We start from the raw sequence: 27,620 nt of genomic DNA on the forward strand, positions 1-27,620 counted from the left end.
CAGACAGGTAAAATATATAGAATCATCAAAAATAAGTAATCACATGAGCTCTGATCAGGTCATGGAAAATAAAGGATATAACCATCTAAAACATAACGGCCAAGAGAAAGAACAAACTCAAGCAAATGGCCAAGTCACAGAGTATCATTCATGCAAGCAGAATTTACAGATGTTTTGAACAAGGAGTTTATAGATACTTTTAGTAATAACATGCATCAGCGCAGGAACAATCCCATAAACAAATGTGGAAACGTGTTTAAAAGAAAGTCTAGACAAAAGGAGGCTCTGTAGAAGAGAATAGCTTTCAGGTCAGAAACAAAAAGAAAAAAAACATTTCCATTCAAACAGTACGAGGCTAAACATATTTTATATACCAGCAGGAGGTTTACATCTTACTGGCTCTGTTTGTTTGTTTTTTTTTTTTTTGCTTTTCTCAGATTGTCAGACATACTCTGCACTTATGATCTAAATTATATAAAATGATATTAGGATCTATGGGGAAAGTAACTGCTTCTTTCTATGCTATTCAAACATTAGAGAACACCATACCATACTGTCAAAATTATATACTATTCATATAATGACAATCATAGATATATTGGTTTTCAAATTCCCCATTAACAGACTGGCAAATAAGGCTATAAAACTTAACTTAGCCACAACTTTTGCATATAGAACCTGTAAATAAACACAAAATTATTACATGGAAAGCAGAACAGTACATGTCAACATGTGTGTGATTCTGAACATGAATTGTATTGCTTGTAATCTAGTGGAATATCTAGGTTTGGATAAATTGCTCCTGTATCAACAAGTTGTTAAACAAAGTCAGGTTGTAAAATGTCTTTTGTAATTTCTGAATCAGATCAGTATTCTTCCCCCTATACCTAACCAGAGTTATTTTAATACTGCCTAAGACAGAGGGTCTGGAATTTCCCAGGTCTCTCAAAGACAGGATTGATGCTACATGTTACCAATATCAAAGGAAGGCATTGATGAAGGATCGATAATAAAACATGAACAAATGCAAACAAAACTTTGTAAAGAATATTTTAGAAGACTAAAATGAATCCTGAAAACAGCCCTGACATCTAGGAACAAAGTCCAGGGTATGAACCAATTTGCTTTTCCTGTTCTTAGAGTTTTGGGGTGATTGACCAGCTCCAAAATGTATTGGATCATTTTGACAGGAAAACAAAAAAATGATTCACTCTTATCAAATTATATATAAAAATGTGTGTATACCAAGATTATATATATCCCTCATTCTGAAGGAGATATGGGCCTCTTCAAAAGTGATTACATGTATAGAGCTGCAGTCTTAGGACTGCATAAATATCTGCTGACCTCTTCAGATGCAAACAGTGAAAGTTTTGAAACATGAAGAAAACAAATCTAAAATGACTTCCCTGCTTAGTTTAGCAGAGGCATATTGGTGTCAAGTGGGAATGGAAACCATACTAGAAGTAGACAAAAATCAAGCAGCAACTGAATGTGCCAAAAAACAAATGAAAGAATAAAAAAGGAGAAGGATCAGATGAGAATGCAAGAAATGCGGAAAAGGCATATAGTTACAAGAATGAAAACTCCTGGAACAACCTCATGTTGATCAGAATCCGATGCAGGAAAGGTTAAGGAGAGGTGAATTTAAACCAAAATATGAAAGGTTAATATTAGCAGTCCAGGACAGTGGACTATATACATGTTGGTTTACAAAGTCCATTGAACATGTGGGAGAAACAGACAAATGCAGATCCTGTAAAACAGAACTGGAAACGGTCACACATCTTGTCTCCATTTGAATTGCAGAAGGTGTCAGTTCTGGGCACATTACAGGTGCAGCAAAGAGCAGTTTTGGCTAACGCCAAAGACTGAAACAATACTAATTTCACAAACTTTAATTATTCTTTGAGTTAGGAATAGGGTCCCTTTACTGTCATGGTATTAGAAACCCAAAAGACTTGGAGAAATTAAACCAAAAGGGCATTCCTTAGCGGTTGGCAATGCTTAAGACATTATTGGGTTGAATTAGCCTGAAAACTGACATATCAACCGAAAAAGGCAGATGAAAGCAAAGCTCTTTATTTTTTTTTTTTCCTTAATCAGATAAGCCCACTAAGTACAATTGCCTCCTTATTTTCATCAGCAAGCTGGGAAAAATGCCTGGTTAAGTAAGTTGATCAGAGTCTCACAGTTGTGAAATGGAGGTTAAGGGTATCAGACACCAAAACAGTGAATGAAATTTGATAGAAGCCTTATTCTACCAGTGTAAACTGTCACATACTGCTCCACAGTGTAATCATTAATGTCTAACAGATTTAGGCTCTTTGTATAAGTCCACATGGGATCCAGGTACTCATTAGTGATTGAGTAGGTCTTAGATTTTGGGGTGGGGGTCATCCCTGCAGGTTAGTAAAGGCCTCTGAGACTGCATTCCCTTATATCTCAGAGTAATATAATCATACAGAGAATACAATTCAATCTGAAAGGAGTGAGCACAATGTCTAGTTCCATGTTTAGCATCCAGAGACTTCCAGAGGTAATAAGAACTGTACTATAACTAAGTGGCAAGAAATGTGGTTGTGAAACAGAGATAGTACGCAGTCTTTTGGAAAAATGCAGAGACTTGAGATGCATCATAGTTAGTACAGGACTTAGATATGAATCATAGAATGTTCACTGCATTGAAAAGGACATATTTGACAGGCGCGTTGTCTCATTCTGCCTTTAATCAAATGCAATGTAATATAATGCAGAGCACAGAAAAGTGAGAGAGACAAAGTGAGTGCTAACAAGATGAGTAGAAAACAATCAAGAACATGGAGAGCCTTTTCAGACTACTTGATCCTCTTAATGTTTTCATTCCATCCCTCATCCTTCCCCTGAACGCTACCACTGTTAGCGGTATGAGTTTGTTTTATTTATTTATTTATTTATTTATTTATTTATTTATTTATTTGCAGTTTGTTAACTGTGAAAGTCCATTGGGCCAGTATGAGCCCTTTTTCAATGGAGGCCCGGGGAGAAAAGCTCCACATACATACATACAGTAATACCAGCATAAATCACATTAATATTAATATACGATAATTACAAAAATAACAGCAGAAGTGCAGAATAATTATTGTCATAACGATGAAAGCAGATCAAACACTGTATCAATGTATGAGTATGCCAGTGGGAAAAAATACAAAAACTTGCCAAGTCTAATCAGATGTACCACTACAGCCCCCATAGCTTCCCCACCCCTTACTTACTAAATGACCATCTCCCTTGTCATGACTTTTATCCAGTAAGCATCTGACTGAATACCACTCCCTGGTGGTTCCACCATTCTGTTCTGAACAAAACGCTCATCTAAAATCAGGATGAAACAGTGTACCATTCATTACCACCTGTAATCAGTCTTCATTTCTTGTTCTGTTCTCTGTAATTCTACCCTACTATCCTATGCACTGTACTCTGCAACAAAACATACAAAATCAGATTTCCTTTTGCTTCTCTTCCTCAGAGAAACTACTGTTAAACTACTCTTAATGAAGGCATTCTAGTATCATGTTCAAATTGCCAATCTTTTTGCATTTCAGTAACATTTCTCTGCATCTACTTAAGCAATTTGATGTCTGTTTGAAATAATGCTTCCACAGTGCATAAGATACTTAAGCTGAGCATATAAGACTCAGAGTGGTATTCACAGTCACTGCATTTATATTTATCAAGAATTTGTGCAGGCTGTGGCTAAGTGCAACTTTGGCTTGATTCTCAGAGGTGGGCTGTGCTTAGATGCAGCCAGTTTAGTTAACTTATGAAAAATGTATTCAAATGAAATAGTAATGTGATGTAGATGAGGAATGCTTTAAATCTGAGAAACAAACTTATGTAACTGAGGTAGCTTCCCACTTGTTTGCGATTTATAGTCACATTTTAATCACCTCTGTGCACTGCTCACATACTTTATAAAAGACAAAATCACACCATTTCTGTCTACTCCACAATTGCTGAAGATACTTGCCGTTGCTAACAACCAAACTATTTCTCAGTGTAAACTGCTTGTCTCAGCTACGTCAAAACCATAGGTACCTAATGGCACTCACTGGCCAAGAAGGTTCAGGGATAAGGAAACATTGACTCATTTTAACTTTGGTGACCAAGAAATCCTTGATAGAGTTAAAGTGGAAGGGATATTGTAAGGGCTTTAGTGAGTTTTTATGATCCACAAATGTAGACTTGGGTAAGCATGGTCTTCCAATACCTGTGGACACCAGACTATGTATAGTCCTCACTATACTTGCCACAGGGACCTTCCAGAGACAAACCAAGGACACGTTAGGTATTTCTTTGACTTCAGCTTGAAGAATACTTCAACAGTTCCTCATCATACTCTTGTGGGTCAGCATATTTATCTGCCAATGTCACCTCAGGACTGAGCCAGAACCATGTGTGCATTTCGCGTAACAAACTCCACCCATATTGCCATTAAGACCCTATCTGGATCACAGGGGTGCAGTATTGGAACAGGAATGGGTACCATTCCATCAATTGCCAGGTAGTGTGTGATGCATGAGAGTGCACCACCAATGTGTCAGTCCAACATCATGATAGTGTCCATGATTCTCTCATCTGGCACACAAATTCTCTCTACTGCCATTTCCTGCATGATAAGGTACCCCGTCATCACCTTGTTCATAGATGCAAAGACTTCTAGCCATAGAAATTTCTGTAGGTATAATTTGGAAAATGTTTTGCTTTGTAGTAACCCCCCTTCTTTTGTTATACCTCCCCTTTTTTCCTTTGCAGGTGATGCAGGCTATCCATCAAACCCTGGCTGATGACACCAGTCCATAACTCTAGAGGAGCTACACTCCAACACCACCCTGTCCTAAACATGGATTATAACTGGGCAGTTTGGCCTACTTAAAGCCTGTTTCTGTTGCCTGGATGAGTCAAGGGGTGACCCTCAGTATGATTCTGTTACTGCATGCAGGATGTTTACCACATGCTGCATTCTGTACATAATTATGCACAGGTCTGGTACTCAGTTGCTACATGATGGCATTGACGATCCTGCTATTGTTCTTTCAACCAGTGATGGCAGTGATAGTGGCCTGCCAGCAGCAGTATCACAGGACCCCATGTAGAAGGCTCATGCCTGATATATGGCTATGCAGGAAAAAGGGCATCATCTAGTACACCAATATAGGACAAGCCATTCATTGGTAACTTTACTGTAATATCACATAGATTAAACCTGATGCGTGCAGCATTAGTTGTGGGCTGAGCTGTCTGATGTACGGTGACAGCAGGCATTGCTATATGTGTTTTGTTTGTCATGTTACCACTCTGATGCCTAAGTGTCAACTATGATCAGTGCACTTAATGGTAAAGGCATAAGGAGAAGTGTAATAACTCATTCAAGTATTATGGCCATATAAAGTTATTCAGAAGTGCAGTTTTTTTTTGTTGCAGGGATGGAGCAACACTGTTTATTATCTGTCACTTTTTTCAGGCTGCATTGCAAGTAGTAGCATAAAGACCTGTGTACTGCTACATGCAGAGGAGAAATTTGCACATGTACTGTTGGTCATTGCATTGTGACAATTGCTAAGGTGAGACTGCATATCAGATTAGTTAGTTCTTTCATCGACACCAATACACTGTGTTATTAGAACTAATAAATAGTCATCGTTTTTGCAGCCCTGAGGGTGAAATGACAAAAGTAGTAGTACAATTGTCAGGATTTATCATAGTAGCAAATGCATGGCCCTACTTGTCCCCCCCCCCCCACACACACACACACAGTACCTCCAGAATACTGTTTGAAGTAATACTTTGCAGTACCAAATCAAAACAGCCCAACACGGTACGCAGTGTACTTACTTATATACCTAAGTTATCAACACCTAATGATAGTGTAGGTGATGTTCCTAGTGATTGTAAGCAACTGTTGGTATGAGAGCTTGATGCTGAGTTACTGTGATGCCATGATCTGCTGGATGCAGGGGAGCTTCTACACACTGATCTGACAGTATTGCGGGATCAAGATCTTGACTGTGAGGTTATACCATATGTTGTGGAAGGATGACAAGTCCTGCCTGTCTTCTTTTGTGTTATGTCACCTGCAGTTGTTGCAGCTCTACCTTGAAAATCATGTGAGGTGCAGCTTACTCTGCCCCTAAATGTGTGGACACTCCACTCTGCATGCCCAACTGTGTGAGTCTGGTAAGTCCTTACTAATGTGCACATAGAGGCAGACATGGATGCTGTGTGTGTGTGTGTGTATGTGTCGACACACTGCACATGAGAATCATCATGTCATCACCCTTGACCTCCATCATTCCTACCCACTGATGAAATTCTTCACATATGCCCTGAAGTACTCTAACCATTTCTGCCTGACTCTCTGTGGCAGTGGCTTACATCTGAACAACGTCACAGCACCTCTGCTGCTGGCCAGCCAGGGTCTTGAATGTTTCTGGAGCTAGCTGTGAGACATGCCTTTACCTGGCACAGGCAATGGGTACTGCTAGCTCTGAAACTGTAGAATCTCACCAAATGTGTTCTTATTGTTCAAAAGAGACTGGTACTGAGCTATGTGGTGCCCCTCTCCCCCCACCTTCCAGTTGCATTGTTATGTCCTCATTCTGCTGATTATGTGAGCATGTGTTTATGGGGTTATGCATTTGCTGTGGGGTGAGGGATCCTGTCACTACACTTTGCAACTGTGTGCCACTTTTCTCAGGCTGTCTCATGAGTATGAGAGTTATGGCATCATTCCTGACAGCCATTCTGCTCTCAACTTCAGTCTGTAGTGTCAGCAGAGTGAACAGTTCTGGTACTGGGCCTGTGAAGAAATAAGTTCTGACATGTTGTGACATCTGACAACCAAAAATTATTTATGTATAAGGAGATGATTCAGTCACTTGCCATAAAAACAGTGTGAACTTTTTTGCATTCCTGATGAAGATGGCACACCTGATCTTGGGAAACACAAGGGCTTATATATACACAGTTATCCTGGGCAATATATGGTGACATGAAGTATTGCTATCACCTATTCCCTAACCTTTTTGACTACCACACTATATCTGTTGCAGTCATCTGAAGCTACTGGTGTCCACACCTCATCTGATAATCATCATCTGCAGCAGCATCATAGTCATCTCCCCTTATAGATAGAAAGTACTGTCCATCAGGTTTTAATGCTTGTCGAAGATTCTGCACCAGTGCTGCTGTGTGTAACTGCATTCCACCTAGATTTCCTCCTTGCATGTCCCACTGGGATATCATCTTTTTTTCCTACATTGTGCCAATGCCCTACTCCTCCCCTCTACAACAATAGTGTCAGCCACTATTGCTTCCTTGCCTTAGCTTTCTCTCTTTGCCTGTTTTGGCCCCCCTTTTCCAAATGGATGTCCCCCACGTGTCCCTAAATCATCCATTATGATGTGGTTCTCTCCAGGAATAAAGTTGTCTCAATGGTGTCTTGATCGCTGCTACTGCAGCATGTTGTAACCTCAAAGCATTAACTGAGGGTCACAATTATAACAGACTCATGCACAATGTCCCCCACTGCAACAGTTTAGTAGCGGGTATTGCAAAAGTGTATTGAGTGAAATTTTAATTGACCTTAGTTATTCTTTTCAACCAATAATTACATATGTAGTGTTGACATAGCCATGCTAATAGGTTTTATGCTGCCGCCCTACTTTTCTGTTATGTTATGTTATACTTATGTGGACAGTGACCTAACATTTGACCAATATGTGTCTATTGCTGTAAGAAAGTCCTATATTGCACAGGTTATAAACAAAGGGAATGTGCCTAGATCTAAGGATGTAATTGTCACCCTTTACTCAGCCCTCATTAGGTCAGTCATTGAATATAATGTCCTCTTTGACATGTGTCTGTCCAGATACATGCAACAATAACTGGAATGTCAACAGAAATACCTTACTACATCGATATCTGTGCAGTGACAGAAACCTGGTTCAAGGCTCCAGAGAGCACCCCAGCACTACCAGGTTATACCTCATATCATGCTTTTTGGCCCCAAAACCCAGACCGAACCACAAAAGGAGGGGGAGTTTCCTTATTTATCAAGGATATCCATACCTCCAGGTTAGTGGCAGTGCACAAAGTATCGGAGACCATCCATGTGCAACTGACAGTGGGCAAGACTGCTTTTCAGTTTATAGCATCCTACAGACCACCCTCTCAAAGTCAGGAATCCCACTCGGCTTTCCTGAAAACATTGGAGAACACTAAGATCTCTCCGAACACCATTATATTGGGTGACTTCAACTACTCAAACATAGACTGGGAGCATTACTCAAGCCCCAGTACCTTAGCCCAAAGGTTCCTGGAATTTATAAACTCAAATGCTATGGAACAACTAGTTACCACTTCCACAAGATGGGAAAACATACTAGACCTGATCATTACCAACATGGGGACTCAATGCTCCGTACCAGAAGTCTATCCCTCATTGGTAAGATCAGACCATAAATTAATTTCACTGGATATCTACATCCCAACCCCACCCCCAGCCCAGAAAACCACAGTGAAAAACTTCTCAAAAGCGAACTTCACACTTCTCAAAACTGAAGTGGAATCTTTCAAGGCCCCAGGGCCAGTGGAAACTATGGCCCAAACTGCAGAATCCTATATAAATGCATTCTACGGACATCTCCAGGAATGCATGGATCATGCTATCCCAAACAAAATCAAGACTCAATCATCCAAAGGCAGGCGTCTAGTCTGCTGGACCCCAGCCATAAATAAACTGTACAACAGAAGGAGGAAGCTACTACATGACAGAGCAAAATCCCTAAAAGGGAAGGCATCTCTGATCAGTACTAGCAAATAATTATGATCCCTCATAAAATCCTCCAAGGCCAGCTTCGAGAGAAAAATTGCACAGGACACTAAAGACAATCATAAGGCTTTTTTCAGTTATGTTAGGAACCTGGGATGCAATTCCCAGACTTGTTCTGAGTTGATTCTAAACGACAAAAAATACACTGAACCCACAGACATCGCCAATATCCTGGCAGACAGGTTCAGTGCAAACCTCTCCACCCCCTCCTCCCAAAAGAGCAAGTATCTATCCCGGCAGAGTGCAGCCTCCCAAACATCTCTGATGCTCAGGTGAAGGCCGCCCTCTCCAAAGCAAAAAACACTGCTTCCATGGGACAGATGGCATCCCGGGTTGCGTCCTACATGAACTCCAAGAAGAACTAATCCCTCAAGTAAAACTGCTGTACAATCTCAGCCTCACTACAGGATATGTGCCCAAAGAATGGCGTACAGCAACAGTGGTCCCACTCCGTAAAGGTGGCGCCTCTGCGGACCCTGGAAACTATCGCCCCATAAGCCTGACTAGCCTAGTATGCAAGGCTATGGAGAGGATCATCATGGAACTCATAAACAAAGACATTGGGGACCTACAGACACTAGACCCTACCCAATTTGGCTTTGTCAAGGGCAAATCCTGCCTTTTGAACCTGGTTGACTTCTTCGAAACAGTCACCAAGGCCATAGATGAAGGGAAGGTAGTCCACACAGCCTATCTGGACCTTGCAAAGGCATTTGACACAATACCCCACTCAGGCATCATAGATAAGCTATCCAGCCTAAATATAAACCCCTATGTCACAAGGTGGGTTGCAAACTGGCTCAAAGACAGAACCCACAGAGTCAGAGTTGCTGGAGCCATGTCAGACTCGAAACTGGTCACAAGTGGCGTCCCACAAGGTTCTGTCCTGGGACCTCTCTTGTTCGGTATTTACTTTTCTGAGGTACAGGCCAACATGGGAGGACTATGGCTCGCCAAGTTCGCAGATGACTGCAAACTGGGCACCATAATCGACTCTCCAGCTGACACAAACATCCTTCAAAAAGGTCTCGCAGAGACAGATAACTGGTGCCAGAGCCATGGTCTAAAGCTAAATGCCAAGAAGTGTATAGTCATACCCTTTGGCAAAAACAATGTGCCCACAAATTACCACATAGGTGGTAACCCATTAAGTACAGAGAAAGTAATTAGGGATCTGGGGTCCCACTTTGATAGCAATCTCTCCTTTGACAACCACATTGCCAAAGTGGTTAGAAAGACCTTCTACATAGCCCACCTCATCATGAAAGGATTCACATCTAGATCAAGAGAGGTAATCGTGCCCCTTTATTCATCCCTCATCAGGCCCATCGTAGAATACAATGCCCCCTTTGGGATGTACCTTACCCGACACCTGCAGCAATTGAAAGACCCCAAACGTACCTCACCAGGAGGGTCAAGGGACTCAAACAGATGCCATATGCTGCTCGGTTAAAAAAACTCCAGTTCTACTCAGTTGCATACTGCCTACTTCGAGGTGATCTATGCCTGACATATAAAGCTATGTCCAACCCAGAATTAATGGACATGCTCCACCTCAGTAAATCTAAATCCCTTAGAGCCATGCGCTTGAGGGACTTGAACCTCAGCACAGAAATAAATAGAACATGGTGGAGGGACAGATTCATAACCCAGAGGCTCCCTTCGCTCTGGAATAGAATTCCAATTCATGTTAGGCAGAGCACCTCACTGACTCTCTTCAAGAAGTATCTTGATGAGTGGATGGGGGATCATAGGTTTGTCCCGGGGATTACTTCCGTGTCACTATTAGACAGAGGCACAGTAAACTAAACTTTAAAAAGGGCACAGTATACTCAAATCAAGGGGTGGCGTAAGCCAAACACAATCGGGCTAGGCTTATAAATGCCCCAGGGCAGATAGCTTAGTATGAACCTATGAACCTATGAACTAAAAGGATATAAGGCCAAAACAGCATAATCTACATGGACCAACTCAAATCCCTGTCACTATACTCAATATCTTATAGACTGCAAATAGGTGACATGTGTCTGGCATACAAGGCATCCTCCAACCCATTACTCATGGATTTACTGCACATGACATCAGAAATACTTGGTCTATGGATCTAAACCTCTTCTACAACATAAACATAATGGTTTGGAAGGACAGGTATATTTCACAGATGATAACACTGCTATGGAAGACACTCCCCATCCACATAAAATAAAGTTCATCCCTGTCCATTTTCAAGCCCAACTTAGATCTATGCATGGGAAACAGAAAATGTACCCCAGGATTGACCCCTGTATTACTAATAGACAGATGCAGCTGCCAAAATGTTTTATCCCCTGCATGGGTCCCCTCAAATTATCTATGATATGATCCCAGATATTCTCATTAGGGTTAATATAAAATTATAAGCAAATGGGACAGCTTATTTTGAGCACAAAAAGGGAAATTTACTAGGCTTAAAATGGTCCATGAGGGCAGCTAGCCTAGTACTTACCTATGAACCTATAACTGTTGTGGACATAAACCTATCGGCATGATTTGGAACTGATTTACAAAGCTTCTATGCAAATGAAGCTCAGCTGATCTGAGCTCTATGAATTGCATCATTGCATTAGTATGATTGGGGGATGCATCTGTCATCCCTGATAAGTATCCCTGCTTTAGGCAACAGTGTTGGCACAGGTATGATGACCTGCAAAGGTAAAAGAGGACCAGCTGGCCTGGTGGGTATCAAAGCTGCAGCAGAGAAGCCCAAAATTCTATAGTAGTTCTTTATTTTTTCTTTTCACTGTAATTTAAAAGGGTACAGTATATGTAAGGATAAGAAAATGTATGTATGCAGGTATAATTAGGTTGCATAAATGCAAGCATGTGTGTGTGTGTGTGTGTGTGTGTGCACGCGTGCATGCGTGTATGCGTGTGTGCATGCACGTGTGCGTGTGTGTGTGTGTGTGTGTGTGTGTGTGTGTGTGTGTGTGTGTGTGTGTGTGTGTGATACCTTTTTTCTCTCTGTATGTATGACTGTATTGAATTTTTATATTTATATGCGCATATAAATGTGAAATTATAGGAAATGCATATGGTTTTTAAAATATGCAGACAAAGATGAAGGAAGAATTATTTTCTAGAAATAAGATTGCTCTGTAAAAATGATGTACAAACTGCATGTTTACCTAAAGTATATAACTTATTCCCAGAATACTTGATGTACTTACAAAATGGTTAACCCAAGGTAACCACCACACCTTAGGCAGAGTTGGAGTGGGGGACAAAGCAGAAAGTGCATGACCTGCTTACAAGTTCTTGCATGCTGTAATGCTGAATTCATTACATCGCTAAGTAGGAATTGTATGATGTACAAGTAGTAGAAAATGTATTACCTCAGAAAAACACGTGTAAACAATGCACAGCATACTGCAAACTACAGTGATTAAGCATAACTTTTTGTTAAAGTTAACAGCCTTTAAGAAAATGTACCTTTGCTATTAAGAGTGATGCAGCAATAGGTAACCCTTCCCCCATTCCCTCCAAGACATTCTAGAGCCCTTCAGTGTATAATAGGAGCAGAATATATCCTGTAACACTTTCTTGTAACAAAATATAAGTTGGGAAATAAAATGGGAAATAGTCAGGAATAAGCGTAGTAGTCATTAATGCTAGCACTTTGCATCTTTCAAGCAAGGCCTACTGTATCATTGTCTTAATTAATGCATTCATGGTATCTCACCTACTAGAAAAAAGATGCATCCCACAGCTGTGCACAGAGGTGTAACAGGTAAACAAGTATGGATTCCTTCCCTTCTTATGTATACAGCTGAGGAGGAGTACCATTATAATAAAGAACAGTCTCAGAGAAAGCCAAAATGTTTGAGCGAAGGAGGTCATGAGGATTAGACATTTCATTAAATAAGTATAAAAAAGACAGTTATTTATTATGTGTTTCATTCTGTAGCAAAATCAGGAAAGTAATGCATTACAATTTTGCTGAAGGTTTTCAAATATTAACAGTAATGTTCAAATAATTAAACACCCACAAGTAGCTTTGCACCACAGTCAATAGTAGCACCACTTGGTAGCACTGTTAATCAGTGTAATATGTAATACAAACTCATGCAGTATATCTTTTCAATAAATGTTTACTAACATCTGTCAACTAAATATTGTAACAGCAACTTATGAGACCTTCTTGCTTCTATTTTGTGTCTCTCTTTCCCTGTTCCCTTTTCTACAGGACCAGAGATCCCACTGGCAACCTAGCCTCATGCCTTCCAGGTCAAGGACCGATCACCATCTCCCTCTGCTCACCAAGTGACGTCTTCACCAGGTTGGGGCAGTGGTTCCAGTCCTTCAGGCACTTTAATGCAGTTTAGCCTGGAAAGCCATGAATGGTGCAAGCTGTGGGATCTGGTTAGGAATGCAGTTGAGCAAGTAGTGGAAAGACATCTTCAACTGATGCAAGACATCCAGTAAGTTAAAGACTCCATGACCCACTTGGCTCCATCCGCTAAACCACTTGAGGTCTCCACCCCCAAATCACCAGGACTGCCCAGTGAAGGTACATCACACAGTGGGGATAAGGGTGAGACCTGTTGCAACACCTCAGCACCCTTACCCTTTTGTGTCTGTCTGTATGTCTGTGGGCTCCCCACCAATATTAGTTCACCATAGTGCTTTTGTCCATCTTGTCTGTCTTTTATGTCACATGCTTTCCCTAACTCTTCCCTAATCCTTTCTCCTATACCCTCTTCCCTTCTTCCTTCCCCATGTTCTATGATATAAAAATTTGAAAACTAGAGGGTTCTATCTCCCGCCAAAAACATTGTACCCCTCCTCTTCCACCTCCTCCAGCACAACCTTTTTGATGTCTACCTTTTGTGTGTACATATGTCTTCTCTTTCCACATTTTTATGTGTCCTATCTTCCCCTTTCCAACCTTATAAACACCAAGTCAGGGTGCACACATTAGGACACCTGTACATTTAGCAAACAACATTATGTATATTTAAACCCACTTCTATATAGCTGCTGTTAGCACCAGTAATATATGAGGACTGTTCCACTCTGTTATGAAAATGCCAAAAGTAATTATTACTAAACAGTAAAACAATTGCATTCACATATAACCAGACTAATTTTAATCCATTTTACAAACTTACAGACAGCCCAAAATTTTCTGGGTCTTTCTGTTCTTTTCTGCACTTTCATATAGTCAGTGCCATTAACTGGCACTGAGCATATTTGCATAAAGTCATAGCAGTCCTCTTCATCATTTGGCCTTGCACACAAATGACCTCTGGGACTATGAATATTACACCCATTGTTACTTCCTAAGTTATTCATCCTAACTTCTGTCACTGGCTCACTGATGTAACTCTTTACCTCCTTCTTCTCCTGTATTATCACATACTCGTCTCCTAGGTCTGCATCCCTGAACACCTACAACATTTCAAAATGTTCTTTCTCTGTTGTTGTCCACGGCTTACATGCTCAGCACTGATGTACTTAACTTTATTACTTGAACTCCTGTCCACTTTACCTCCTTTTTTTCTGTTACAGAACTTAACATCTCAATGTTTGCTCTACTCAGGCTTTCAGTATTTATTAAGTTGGATGCCTCGTGTCTTATTCTTCATCAAAGATCTCTGCCCTACATCTCCTAATTCTACATTTTTGGTAATATTTATTCTCTGTTCACATCATTTTCTCTCACATCATACCTATCAACCATACTTCCTATCAGATCACTAGTCTGTCCTGTTTGTTGACATTGCTTTGTCACTTTTAGATATTTATATAAGAGTACTTCTGCTTACTGTTACCAGTGATACTGTATTCTCTTAGGCTGATCTGAAAATAAACAGACCTCTGTCTAATGCACTTAACTAATCCTGTAGAACTGCACAAATATTTAATACACCAGATTCCCATCTGTAATACCAGGTCAGATTACATTAACACCTCTGGTAGTTGAGGTCAAGATGGGGAATAGTGAGCATTTGAGTGACTTACGGCAAATATGTTCATTTAGCTGTGGGTTTATACACTGCCTAGCAATCCTTCTCCCAGTGGAGACAGTGGGACTAGAAGAACATGAGTAAATGAGAAGGAGCGGCAGATACTGGGGATGTGTGGCTTTCCTATATTAATGTCATTATATATCTGGTTTCATGTATGAATAGGGGACAGATCATTAAATAAGAAAGTCTTGACTCTGTGTGATGCCTTTGGTGGTATACCATTCAGATAAGGCCTAGAAAAAAGGAATAAAGGGGTGTTACTGGACAGAAATGGGAGAAATCAACATTTATTTTAATGATTTAGCGATTATACTGGCACAATTTAGCCCACAGCTTTGAGTGAGAGCAGTACCATAGTTGGTCATGTGACTTATTATCATAGCACGAAACATTGTAAAAGAAAGATGATGTGCTTATTTATCTGACATTTTACTATGTGGTAACTTGTTTTGTCACATATGCTGTGCTTTATTTTAGGGTTTTATGTGTTGGAGAAGCCATAAATGCTGAGTTTTATATTTGTTGTGTCTTTTCAGTTTTCTTTAAGTTTGTGTTACATTGAAATTGTTATTTTTAACATAGGGAGAATGATGATAGAATCCCCAAATTATGGAAGCAGGGGAGCTCATGCCTTGTGAAAACAAATATTTGGAAGGTTTGATGGTTTTATTGGATATAGGCTTAGATTTTTACTCTGTAGTTACTGCTCCATTCCTGACAATCATAAACCTCCTCCTGCATAGATACACTGATTTCTTCCCCATATCTTGGGATTTCACCCAGTACTGGAGCAAGATCTCTCAGGGAAGAGGGCTGACATTCAGGCAGCCATGAGTGAACTTCATATGCTCACTTGCATCTTGGCAATATGGCTGTGTATTATCACCTAGCTCCACACCTTGATGCGGGAAATAGATGACCCATGTCACTGCAGAGGCTCACAATGCCTTCCCCGTGAGGGTGAAAATTCATGCACACCAGCTATGAAGACCATCACCCATTGGTGGCTTAGTGAGCTTAACACCCACTTCAAGCCATGCATTGGTATCCTAGTTCCTCTTCTGTGGGGACCTATGCAGTACATGGCAGGCTCCTACCAACCTTCCCTCTCCAGTGGGCCTGCGTATCCTCCCCTGACAGTGTTCTCAAATGCCTGAATCACTAGTTGAGCTTGGATTACCCAGGGCTATAGTCAAGGCATTATCTTTCTACACCACCAGTTCTGAGTGGTTGGATTTTTTCAATTTGATTACTTGTGTCTTGATTAAGCAAGATACAATTATTCATAGCAAATCCCTGTGTGAGATGGAAATTTGAGAAGAAAATGACAAGACTTAATGAGAACAAAGCATACACCTTGACAGTATTTATAGTGTGACATGAGCATTTAGTTATGGTTTCATAGCTGATCATTGCAGGTAAATTTCTTAGACATTTCAAGTTGCTCCATTGTAAGATACAGACACCTAAATTACTTGATTTGTCACTGGAAGGTAATTTCATCCTAAACCAGGATGAAAAATAAATGATGAGATATTCTGAAAATCAAATGAGTGTTGCAAAGACGTACCAATTTGTCACATTTTATATGGATTATTTATATTTTCTAAACCATTAGAATGATTTATAAGTGACAGAGATGTGATGGTGGCTGAATCAGACAACTGGAAAACAGCTGTACCAGCAGCCTATATACACCTCCATTTCTGTCACTGTACTACTGACTCATTGAACATGTTAACCATGTAACATAGGTGACCGAGGTGGAAATAGTTGTTAAACCACTGAGGTACTTCAGTCACGAATATTATAGACATAATGTAATATTTTATTAGTAAAGGTGCATGTAGGCTTTATGTGACATGCAAAAAGAAAACTGTTGTTTCTTGTAGCAAAATTGGTCAAATGTCACAACATTCTTCTTATTAAATAAACAAGTCAAAGGTACCCATACAGATGTGTGAGCTGCTGGCAAATGTACTAGCACTCTTGGTTTTAATGAATTAATGAATTTCAGAAAACATAATGAAGAAAAAGGGTACGATGCAACTTTTTCCATATAGTATCACCAATGATGTTGTGATATGCTATAAACAGTCTGTCAGTTAAAGCAGAGGACTAAAGGTCTGAGCTGTTATTCCTGTTAATGAGTTGCTTCTTCTGCCCATGGTACAGGATTTTATTCCTTCCATTTCAATTTGCCTACTGTGTGACTCTGGGCAAGTCACATAACCGCCGATCATAGATTTCCCCTGAAATAGGACAATTCTGCCAGTGGACTTACTTGGTCAATGAATAGGTAAAAGAATAAAAAAAAAATGTATGTTCATGTTTATGTAACTATAGGACTAGAAATTTCTGAAGAGCCAGTGGCATATATGTTAATTCACATATAACATGCACAGTAATGCCTCCGGTCACTATTCCGATGTCACAACAGTGACAGATTAATAATATACCTTCACAGGATATGCAGCACTTTCTCTTTGCTTTAAGAGAATAAGTAAATACCCCCTCCCATCTTGAAATCTTTAGTGATGATGGCTAACAAAGATGTTAGTAAATTTACTACAGAGAGGAAACATTTCAAATGTGCTTTGTTATTACATGTAATCATAAATCTGGTAGATAAAGGAGATTTTAAAAAATAATTGGAACTTTGCTTCTGATTCTGATTTTTGTTAAATAAGTTAGGAAAAAACAATATGTATATTTAAAAATAATAGGAACAGTAAAACGATGTTCAATGTAGATGCTGCTAATGATAAAATATCTAATTGTAGAATTACCAAATGGAGGAACTGTATTTATCACCATGTTATTTTGGAGGGACTATATGTTCTAATAGGTTTTCCTAGACCAATACCTTAGTTAGGTAATTATAATTGTGAAACTAAAAGAGTGGTATATATATTACTCAGTGCATCTCATGTAAGGGGCTTAGATCAAAGGAGTTGTAAGCATATGTGTTGCATGTTTTAAAAAGATGGGAATAATTCTCTGTATAAACATTCTATGTTTTGCAGGGATTTTAAGAAGTCTCTTTTTTATCCTAGGAAAGATTAAAAATGTATTATGGGGTGGCTTATGGGAAAATACTATGCTTTATAGGAAGCTATTAAATCAAATTAGATTAAATGCCATGATCCCATAGGTCTGAATGAAAGTACTTCTTTGATAAGTACACTTAATATGAGTGAGGCAAGATGTGCAGATTGTCAGCTCTACTGTTCAGCAAAAATATGTATATCATGATTATGCTGTTTATTTCTTGGGTAGAGAGGGTTATGCATTCTAATAAGAGATCAGGATCTGTTGGGGCAATATTACATAAGTATATCTAAAATGGCACAAAAGTGATAGAAACAGGCTATGAAGAACCAGACTGGAACAAAAAGACTGCTGACATAAGTTAGGCAGAATAAAATAAAAGATTTATTAAAACATAATCTGAATTATTTATTTGGAATATTAATAGACTTGTGTAGATAAGAAAGAACCTGGAGAAAGTACTGACCTATACACACACACACAGACACACACACACACACACACACACACACACACACACACACACACACACACACACACACACACGCACAATAGGAATGTACAAATAATAATGTTACAGCAAACACCCCTGAACCATAGACAGCATGAACATTTTGTAAAGAAAAGAGGGGAGGAGGAGGTTTTCTTCACTGGAATAGGGAGAGAATGAAATAAAGCGATCTAGCGATCTTAATGTTAATTTAAAAAGTTTAGGAATCAAAACTGAGGAACAAATGAAGGCTAGCAAGGAAGATGTATACTGGTGAGAGGTTGTTAGTGAAGTATAAAAATTACACTGGCTGCACTATATTTTTCACCAAAAGCAGCTATGAAAAATGTAAAGAAAATTATGGGAGAAGTTATAGCCTCTTATCAAGGATACACTGTGGTATTAGGAGAAAAGAACACTGTAGGAAATAAGGAAGATGTCTCAGAAGTACCAAGATATCATAGAATGCAAACAGAGGGCAGGAAACCAGATTCTTAGAGAAATATATGCATGTATTTGGGCTTATTCATATAATGAAAATAACCCATTAATTTTTTAAAGTGCCTGATATGAGCTGTATGGCTCCTTCTCCCACAATGTGCCCATTTGGGATTCAAAGACATGTTAGCCACAATGTGGTAAGACCTCATTATTGGATAATTTGTATGTCTCTGAATCACATTTACTAAAACAACATACAGGTCAGCAATGATCTGCATGTTGTGGTAGTAAACAGCTGCTTTTGTAGACAGGGAATTCTTCCCCAATCACTCTAATACACACGCGCAGACACATGCACACACGCACACACACACACACACACACACACACACACACACACACACACACACACACACACATACACACACCGGTCCCTACTTGCAAGCCCTCTCATTTTCTCTCTCCATCCTAGCACTGAAGGTGCCCTTATCATTTATGCCCTGGTGGCTAGTGCTTTCCCCCACTCTGATCCCGCTACTACTGCTAGGGTCATTATCATACTTTCCAATCACAGTAATCCCTCGTCTGAGTAGTTCCCCCAAACCCCATACCCATGCTGATCCTCTTTGTACTGTTGGTGCCATTATGGCACTTAATAGTGTTCCCCCGTCCCCAATCCCCATTGTGCTGTTGGTGATATTATAGTATGTAAGAGTATTTCATGATGGTTTAACAGAGTCCCCACCCCCAATCTCCATACTGCTGTTGGTGCCATAAGGCACTTTGTAATATTCCTTAGTGGAATACTGTTTCCCTCCACGGTGTTTTGATAGGAAGTTGAGACAGATGACTAATTAGCATATGCCTTTCCCCCTGGAATGCCTCATTAGCATTCAGTATAGCCACAGGAACAGCTCTTTGCTGAGCTGTACATCTTTATGTTAGAGAGCCATGCAGCACTGTGTTAGGATGGTTGATGAACTGGGGAGAGGTACCCTCAAAGTACTTGTGTAGGTGTACATGTCGTAGTAGCTTCTTGAATCCCCCCAAGACAGAATTAAGTGGAATATGTACATTTTTTGTGAAATATGGTTCCTGAGCAAGATTAGCTAGATATTATATATCAAAGAAAATTGCAATTAGTTCAGGTCATGAAAACATATCCTATGATAGAGTCAGACCATGAGCCTATACAAATTAATTTTGTAAGCAAGTAAACCCTTATCGTGATAATCACTTGCATTTTCCAGTATTTCTTCTGAAAAGGAAGCTGTTTAATTATTGGGTGGGTCAAACTGTATCTGAAATGTTATTAGGTTTGAAGCTAAGCAGTAAAGAGCTTGAAAAGAAATGAGATAATTGTAAATTGAAGGTAAGAAGTGTGACCACACCGAAAGCAAATGATATATGGAATAATAGGCACAGTGGATATCTAGATAGCTTTAACAAGTAAGGGTTTACAGAAGCAAAAAGAATAAAATGAACACAACAAGTTGAAGAACAATTGAAGGAAGCAGAATGTCTATGTAAACTACTTAGAAGATATGAATGAATAAAAAGCAATAGTTATTAAACAACTATTTTTTGGCAATAACCATAGAGCAACCATATTGTTGGCTCAACATTTGCGTCAATAAAATATTGAAAAGATGATAAATAAAACCAGGAATTATAAAAATGGTAGTGTAAAAGTGGAAAGAAATGAACCCCCGCAACTACGGCAAGTGCAGCTGCCCAAAAAGATACTATCCATATGAAAAAAACACAAGCCAGCACATAGTGGTGTGAAATATATATTATTTAATTATGGCATATAAGCAGAAAATAACTACAAAAACCAAATAACCAGACCGGTTTTGGCTACATAAAGCCTTCCTCAGTGTAAGCTATACAATTCACTGATACCATACACCATTAAATACATACAGTTACTAATGTAAGTCCTTCTCATTGGATAATTAAAACTATTCATTTAATCCAGGGGGAATAAACCACCCAACTTAATTATTCATTTTTTTGTTTATTATTTAGAATGGAGAGCTAACCAATTTTATTGCATTTGTCTCCTATAATCCTATCAATAATAGTAAATCTAAAGTTTGCAGTTATATGTGTAAGGGAATGCCTATATCGGGCACTGGATTGTCTTTTATTTCTGATATCACTGAAGTGTTCAGTCATACGTATTCTGGGTCATTTATTTTGCTACATGATCATGCTCAGCATTCTACATTGGACAGACATCACGACCAGTAAGATTACGTATGACTGAACACTTCAGTTATATCAGAAATTATAGGATTATAGGAGATAAATGCAATAAAATTGGTTGGCACTCCATTCTAAATAATAAAGAAAAAAGTGGCTAATTAAGTTGGGTGGTTTATCCCCTCCCCCCCGGATTAAATAAAAAGTTTTAATTATCCAATGAGAAAGATTTACATTAGTAACTGTATGTATTTAATGGTGTATGGTATCAGTGAATTGTGTGGCTTACACTGAGGAGGGCTTTATGTAGCCGAAACCAGTCTGGTTCTTTGTTTTTTGTAGTTATTTTCTGTTTATATGCCATAATTAAATGATATATATTTCACACCACTTTGTGCTGGCTTGTGTTTTTTTTATATGATTGTATCTTTTTGGGCTGTGGCACTTGCCGTACTTGAGAGGGTTCATCTCTTTGCAACTGCGGTTTTCCTCACTGTTGGCCTGTGGTGTGTCGTGGTGCATATCTGTTTTCTGGAAAGAGGGTCTATTCTCATTTATTTATATGGATGGTCATTTGCCAGATCAACTTTGGCATGTAAGGACTACCAGTATTTATATGCTGGATTTCGTGGGCATGTTTTTTTGTCTTTATACTATGAAGTAATATTGGCTCTGTTCTGAGCACAGAACAGTTTGGTTTACTTGGTCGCAGGTATCACATTATTTGAGCAGGGACATTTTTTTGTTCCATGTCAATTCTGGAGTGTAAGCAAGTTAATTTTTGGATCTAACTGTATTGCAGCACTACATAGGTTTTAGGCACCATAGACGTTTGGCTTTTGTCTGCGGTCATGTGGTTTTATAGGGGTATTCAACGTTTTTTCTTCGGGAGGCCTTATTTGGTTTTGGAACTGTTACACCTGTTGCGGATTTACTTGGTGAATTATTACATTGTGAATTGATGGCTGAATAATACCATCCAGAACCCCTTTCTTCAGGAGGATTGAACTTTATTATATATGGACATACAGACATGATGACTATCCGATAATATAACTTTTCAAACATATGTGATTTCTCATGGGTTGATGTATTATTTGATTTATGCTGGACATTTGGGAGAAATGTATTATGATATATGAACAACATATGGGGGGTAGATTTAAATTAAATTCTGGCCACAAAGTTTATAGTGGTCAAAGTTGTGTTTGTACTTATTATTCAGCAATGCTCTGCCACCAAATGGTATTGCTTGAACCCAATATTTAATACTGGTTTCATTTTTTGATCTTAACAGATTGCAGTGTTTTATGGTCTATGATTTCAAACCTTATGTGGTTTATGCTTGATCTTTTGGAACAATCAGTGGTCTATTTTTATATATCAGTTATGTATTGTGGATTGTTTAATGTGGAACCCAGCTACTAATGTTTATAACGGTCAATGTAGTGTTTGCGGTTACAGACTTTTAATATGGTATCGCAGCATTTATGTTGCCAGTATCTAACATTTAACTTTTGTTTTAGTTTGATCTTTGAATAGAGCATAGTGGTGTACAGTTGTAGCTCCAATTATCTTATTTATATAGGGGAACTTAGCACTGCACTAATAATTGTTTTGTATTTATATAGTGATTTGGATATCAGTGTGGCATCAGCTTTTAAGTACATTAGAGATGGGCATACATGCTTACACATTATGACATATACAAGGGCTATTATGGTTCCTACATGAATGAGTTATCATTTTGTCTTGTTGGTTCATATATTGGTATATGCCATTAGCTGCTATATATTATTGAATTGTGAACTTGTGTTTTGGGGAACATAGCACTACACGGAGACCATCTTTTGGTGTTTATTGATAGCCGCATTGCTGGCAGGAGTTTCTCCTTAAGGATATGCAGTGGCTACTATTGCTCCCCTTAATTGGACTTTTTTACACTTAGGACTGGACCTGATGTAGTTGGGTCTATATAAGGAAATTAAGCATATTTATGTGTGATTAGCCATATTGTTTTGTATTGCACTGTGATGGTTCCTTATGTCATTTGTTAATTGATCTCATTCTGGCATCCCAACATCATTGGTCTGTGTTAATGCATATAAGGCTTTTTATGTTATTTTTTAACCAATCTTGTTCTGGCATCTGCACATTATTAGTTTGTGCTAACATATATATTTTTTTTGGGAAAATCTTTTAACATCTTTTATTTTTCATTTTTCCGAATAACTCTCTTCATTACCACTATTAGGCGATTAGGTTTTGACTAGTTATATTTATATAAGCCATGGATCTTAGCAAGATCTTACAAGATCTCTCAGCTGACAGAGATGATTTGGGGGTATTTGGACTGGGGTCCAAGACTGGAGGAAATAATATATCCAATTTGGATGAGTCAGATAGCACATGTATTTCCATCTTTCAAAAATTAACCAAAACCATGCGCACATTAAGGACAAATGTTTGGCACTTAAAATTGTTTACGGGATATCAAGCAAAAGGGATCTCACCAAGGGGTCTCAGGGTCAGGATTCAACCATTAGTTGCTAATATACATGAGGACTTATCAGAACAATGGGCTCTTGCCCAACAGAGGGCATCTATGAGTTTTGTTGATGTATTAACATCTTATTATGATAGATCTATTGACCGATGCATTTTGGAGGTGGCAGCCATCTGCGAGGAAGCTAAGAAATATGAGGGACAGCGATGTTATGTGTCTTGTTTGAACCAACGTAGCAAAGAACTATTGATTTTGGAAAAACAGCTTATGGAAAAGAAAATGCATAAATTTAACAGAGATATGGGAAATTACCAAAGAGGTAAACCCTTTGGGTTAAATATGAATGTGAAATTTGACAATTTGGATAGAAAACCCTCTAAGAGGAAAAGACTTAAATATATCCTTGAGAAATCAAGAATCGTTCAGAGTGGAACATCAGGGGAGGATTCATCCTCTGTAACTGATTCAAATATGCACCATACTCAGGGGTCTCCTATTCCAAAACATAGTCATCTAGATGACCCTTTAGGGGGAAACCACACAGGGGAGGTAGAAAACACAGGGCAGGTGCCTGATGTAGAGACATTACTCAAGATTATGGTACAGAAATAAATGTTGCCGAAAATGTGCTGAATATCTTATCTACACCTTTATCTCAGGTTGAATTACAATTGTTAAATAAAAGTCTTAATTTTGTACCTGTTTTTTTTTTGTTTGTTTCAGTGGATTCTTTTGCCAAAGATGTTATATCCTTTTATCATTCATTGAACTTAAGATTGCATTTTGATTCTGTTCCATTTGTTGGGGATGATAACTCATTCAAATTTCATAAATTTATATTTATGCCCCCTATGCACCACAATGTTTTCATGTTTCAGAATAGTATTCTCAAAGAGTTACATTTTCATTTTAAAGAAGCAGAGATTTTGTCCAATAATCTCTCAAAGATTGAACAGCAGGTGGCATTGAACCTTCAAAATAATAAAAATTAGTTATTCTACCAGAGGATAAAGGTGGGGCTGTGGTAGTCATGGATTGGGCTAAATATCATGGGGAAGCTGAACAGCAACTTAATGATGGCTATTATTACATGCATATGCCTTTGGACCCATGTCATAGGTTCAAACAAGAACTTAACCAATTTCTCCATGATGTCAGAGAAGAAGGGATCGTTATTGATTCAGTTTTATATCATCTTATGGTATCTGATCCTTGTAACCAATACCTATACTTATTACCAAAAATTCATAAGGTTTTGACCAAATATCTAAAGCCTTTGTTAAAATATGTCAGATCTCACATACAAGATATGATGCAGTTTTTACACATCATTTCTGATATGCAGTTAGAACCTGGGTGGTTACTATGCACTCTTGACGTGACAGCATTATATACCAACATTTCTCATTGGGCGGGATTGCAGGCTTTACTATATTGATTAGACAGATCCAAACTATATCCACCAGGGTTCAATACTTTCCTCGTTTGTCTAGCAGAACACGTACTTACTAAACATACCGTTTACTATCATGGCAGATGTTTCTGGCAGTATTGCAAGGTATTGCCATGGGGGCTTCTTTTGCCCCTATTTACGCTTTGTTTATGGCCTTTGTTGAAGAACAATTGATTAATGACTCTTCCCATAACATATATCTGGAAGAAATAGACATATGGAGATGATACCTAGATGACTGTTGGATGGTGTGGAGGGTGGACAGTGATTATTTAACAGAATTTGTGGAATATTTAAATGGTAATAAGTGGGGCATACACTTTACGGTGAATTATCATGTACAACAAATCATGTTGCTGGATGTCTTGGTCACCAGAAACAGTGACAATACTCTGGATAGTCAAGTATATTGAAAATATCCACAATATAATTCACTATTGTACACAACCAGCTTCCATCCTCCTCACATCATAAGGAACATTCCAAAATCACAGTTTCTCCGTATGAGACGGATCTAGTCTAATCCAGATAATTATGAATATTATAGACAAGACCTGATTTGCAGGTTCAAAACCAGAGGCTACAAACCAAGCACTATTTTAATTGTAAGCAGTTGGGCATCTGCCAAGGATAGGAAGGAACTATTGATTTATCAGGATAAACAGCAATTGGGAGCTTCTGATATTCATCTATTAACTACATATGGATGCAATACCAACATATTGATGGACAGCATCAATCAACATTGGAATATATTACTAGCTGATCACAAATCATCAAACATTCTTAATCACAAATATTCATTTTCCTTTCATAGGGGCAAGGCATTGGGCTCATATTTCAGCCACTACAAATGATGGCAGGTTGTTGATAGATACAAACAACAAACAATTTTGGGGGAAGCCCTATATGGTTGCATCCCTTGTGGACATTGTGTACATTGTTCCAGAGTAAACACATGTAAACAATTTTCCAGCAAAAAACACAGCCATAGTATTTGATATTAAATTTTTGGCCAACTGCAATAAGGATTGGGTCATTTATCTTGCTACATGCTCATGCTCAGCATTTTATATTGGACAGACATCACAACCATTAAGATTACATATGACTGAACATTTCAGTGATATCAAAAACAAAAGACAATCCAGTGCCCTATATAAGCATTCCCTTACACACATAACTTCAAACTTTAGATTTACTATTATTGACAGGATTACAGGAGACAAATGCAATAAAATTGGTTAGCCCTCCATTCTAAATAATAAAGACAAAAAGTGGATAATTAAGTTGGATGGTTTATTCCCCCCTGGATTAAATGAACAGTTTTAATTATCCATTGAGAAGGATTTACATTAGTAACCGTATGTATTTAATGGTGTATGGTATCAGTGGAATTGTATGGCTTACACTGAGGAAGGCTTTATGTAGCTGAAACTGGTCTGATTTTTTGGTTTTTGCAGTTATTTTCTGCTTATATACCATAATTAAATAATATATATTTCACACCACTTTGTGCTGGCCTGTGTTTTTTTCATATGGAGTGTAAAAGTGGACCCAGGAAAAATTCTGAATGTAATGGTAAATTATTACAATGCACTATATAAGCAAGACATAATAGTTAAGTGCAACACAACTATAAAGAGTAGGTATTAATATCAAAAATAAAGAAATTTAAATTAAAGCTTCAACAATAAATCAAAATACAAGGAATACCTCCAGTAGTGATAGAATTCCAATAGAAGTTTGGAAAAAGAAGGAGTAAATGTCAAAAGATAAACATCTGGCTAGTACTTTTTAACAATATTTTTTGGGTGAGGTTGTGTCCTTGACTTGGAAGGAAACAGTAGTGGTAGTTATACCAAAGGAGGGAAAAAAGCCCTTTGATCCATGGCTATACAGACCTATTTTGATCCTGAATCATGACTACAACATGTTAATGATGATTTCAGCAGAAAGAATGATTTATTTATTTATTTAACATTTGTTTACCAGGAATGTCCGACTGGGACAGAGCTTATTTTCAGCAGAGGCCAGGGGAGAAACACTCCAGATGTGTGCCTTGGGAATCTGGGAGGAAACTCACATGAACACAGGGAGAACATGCAGACTCCACACAGAAAGTACCCCAGACGAGAATCAAACCGGTGAACCTCTTGAGGGGAGATGCCAACACTAACCACTGCACCACTGCGCTGCCTATTGATGGTGTCAAGAATAATAGTCTAGGATCAATACAGATTTATAGAAAGCGGGCACACATTTGTGAATATTAACAGAACCCTTATGATTCAAAAGGACACATTTGACAATAATAGTATATCAATGTTAATAGATTTGGATGTTGAAAAAACATTTGATGGAGTGTAAGATCATGAAAAGATCCCTTGAGGCATTTGGGTTTCCACAAAGATGGACAACATCAATATCTAATATCTACAAGAGAGCTCAAGCTATGGTGACTTGTGTAATTGAACTGACTCAGGTGTTTAACCTTACAAGAGGAACTTGGCAGGGTTATCCACTTTCACCATTACTGTTTTCTTTCAGACATAAGACAATCCAGTATAATTTGAGATAAGTAGAGA

The sequence above is a fragment of the Protopterus annectens genome, chromosome 3.part0 (assembly GCF_019279795.1).
Source record: "Protopterus annectens isolate FY-2018-M chromosome 3.part0, PAN1.0, whole genome shotgun sequence".
NCBI lineage: Eukaryota > Metazoa > Chordata > Ceratodontiformes > Protopteridae > Protopterus > Protopterus annectens.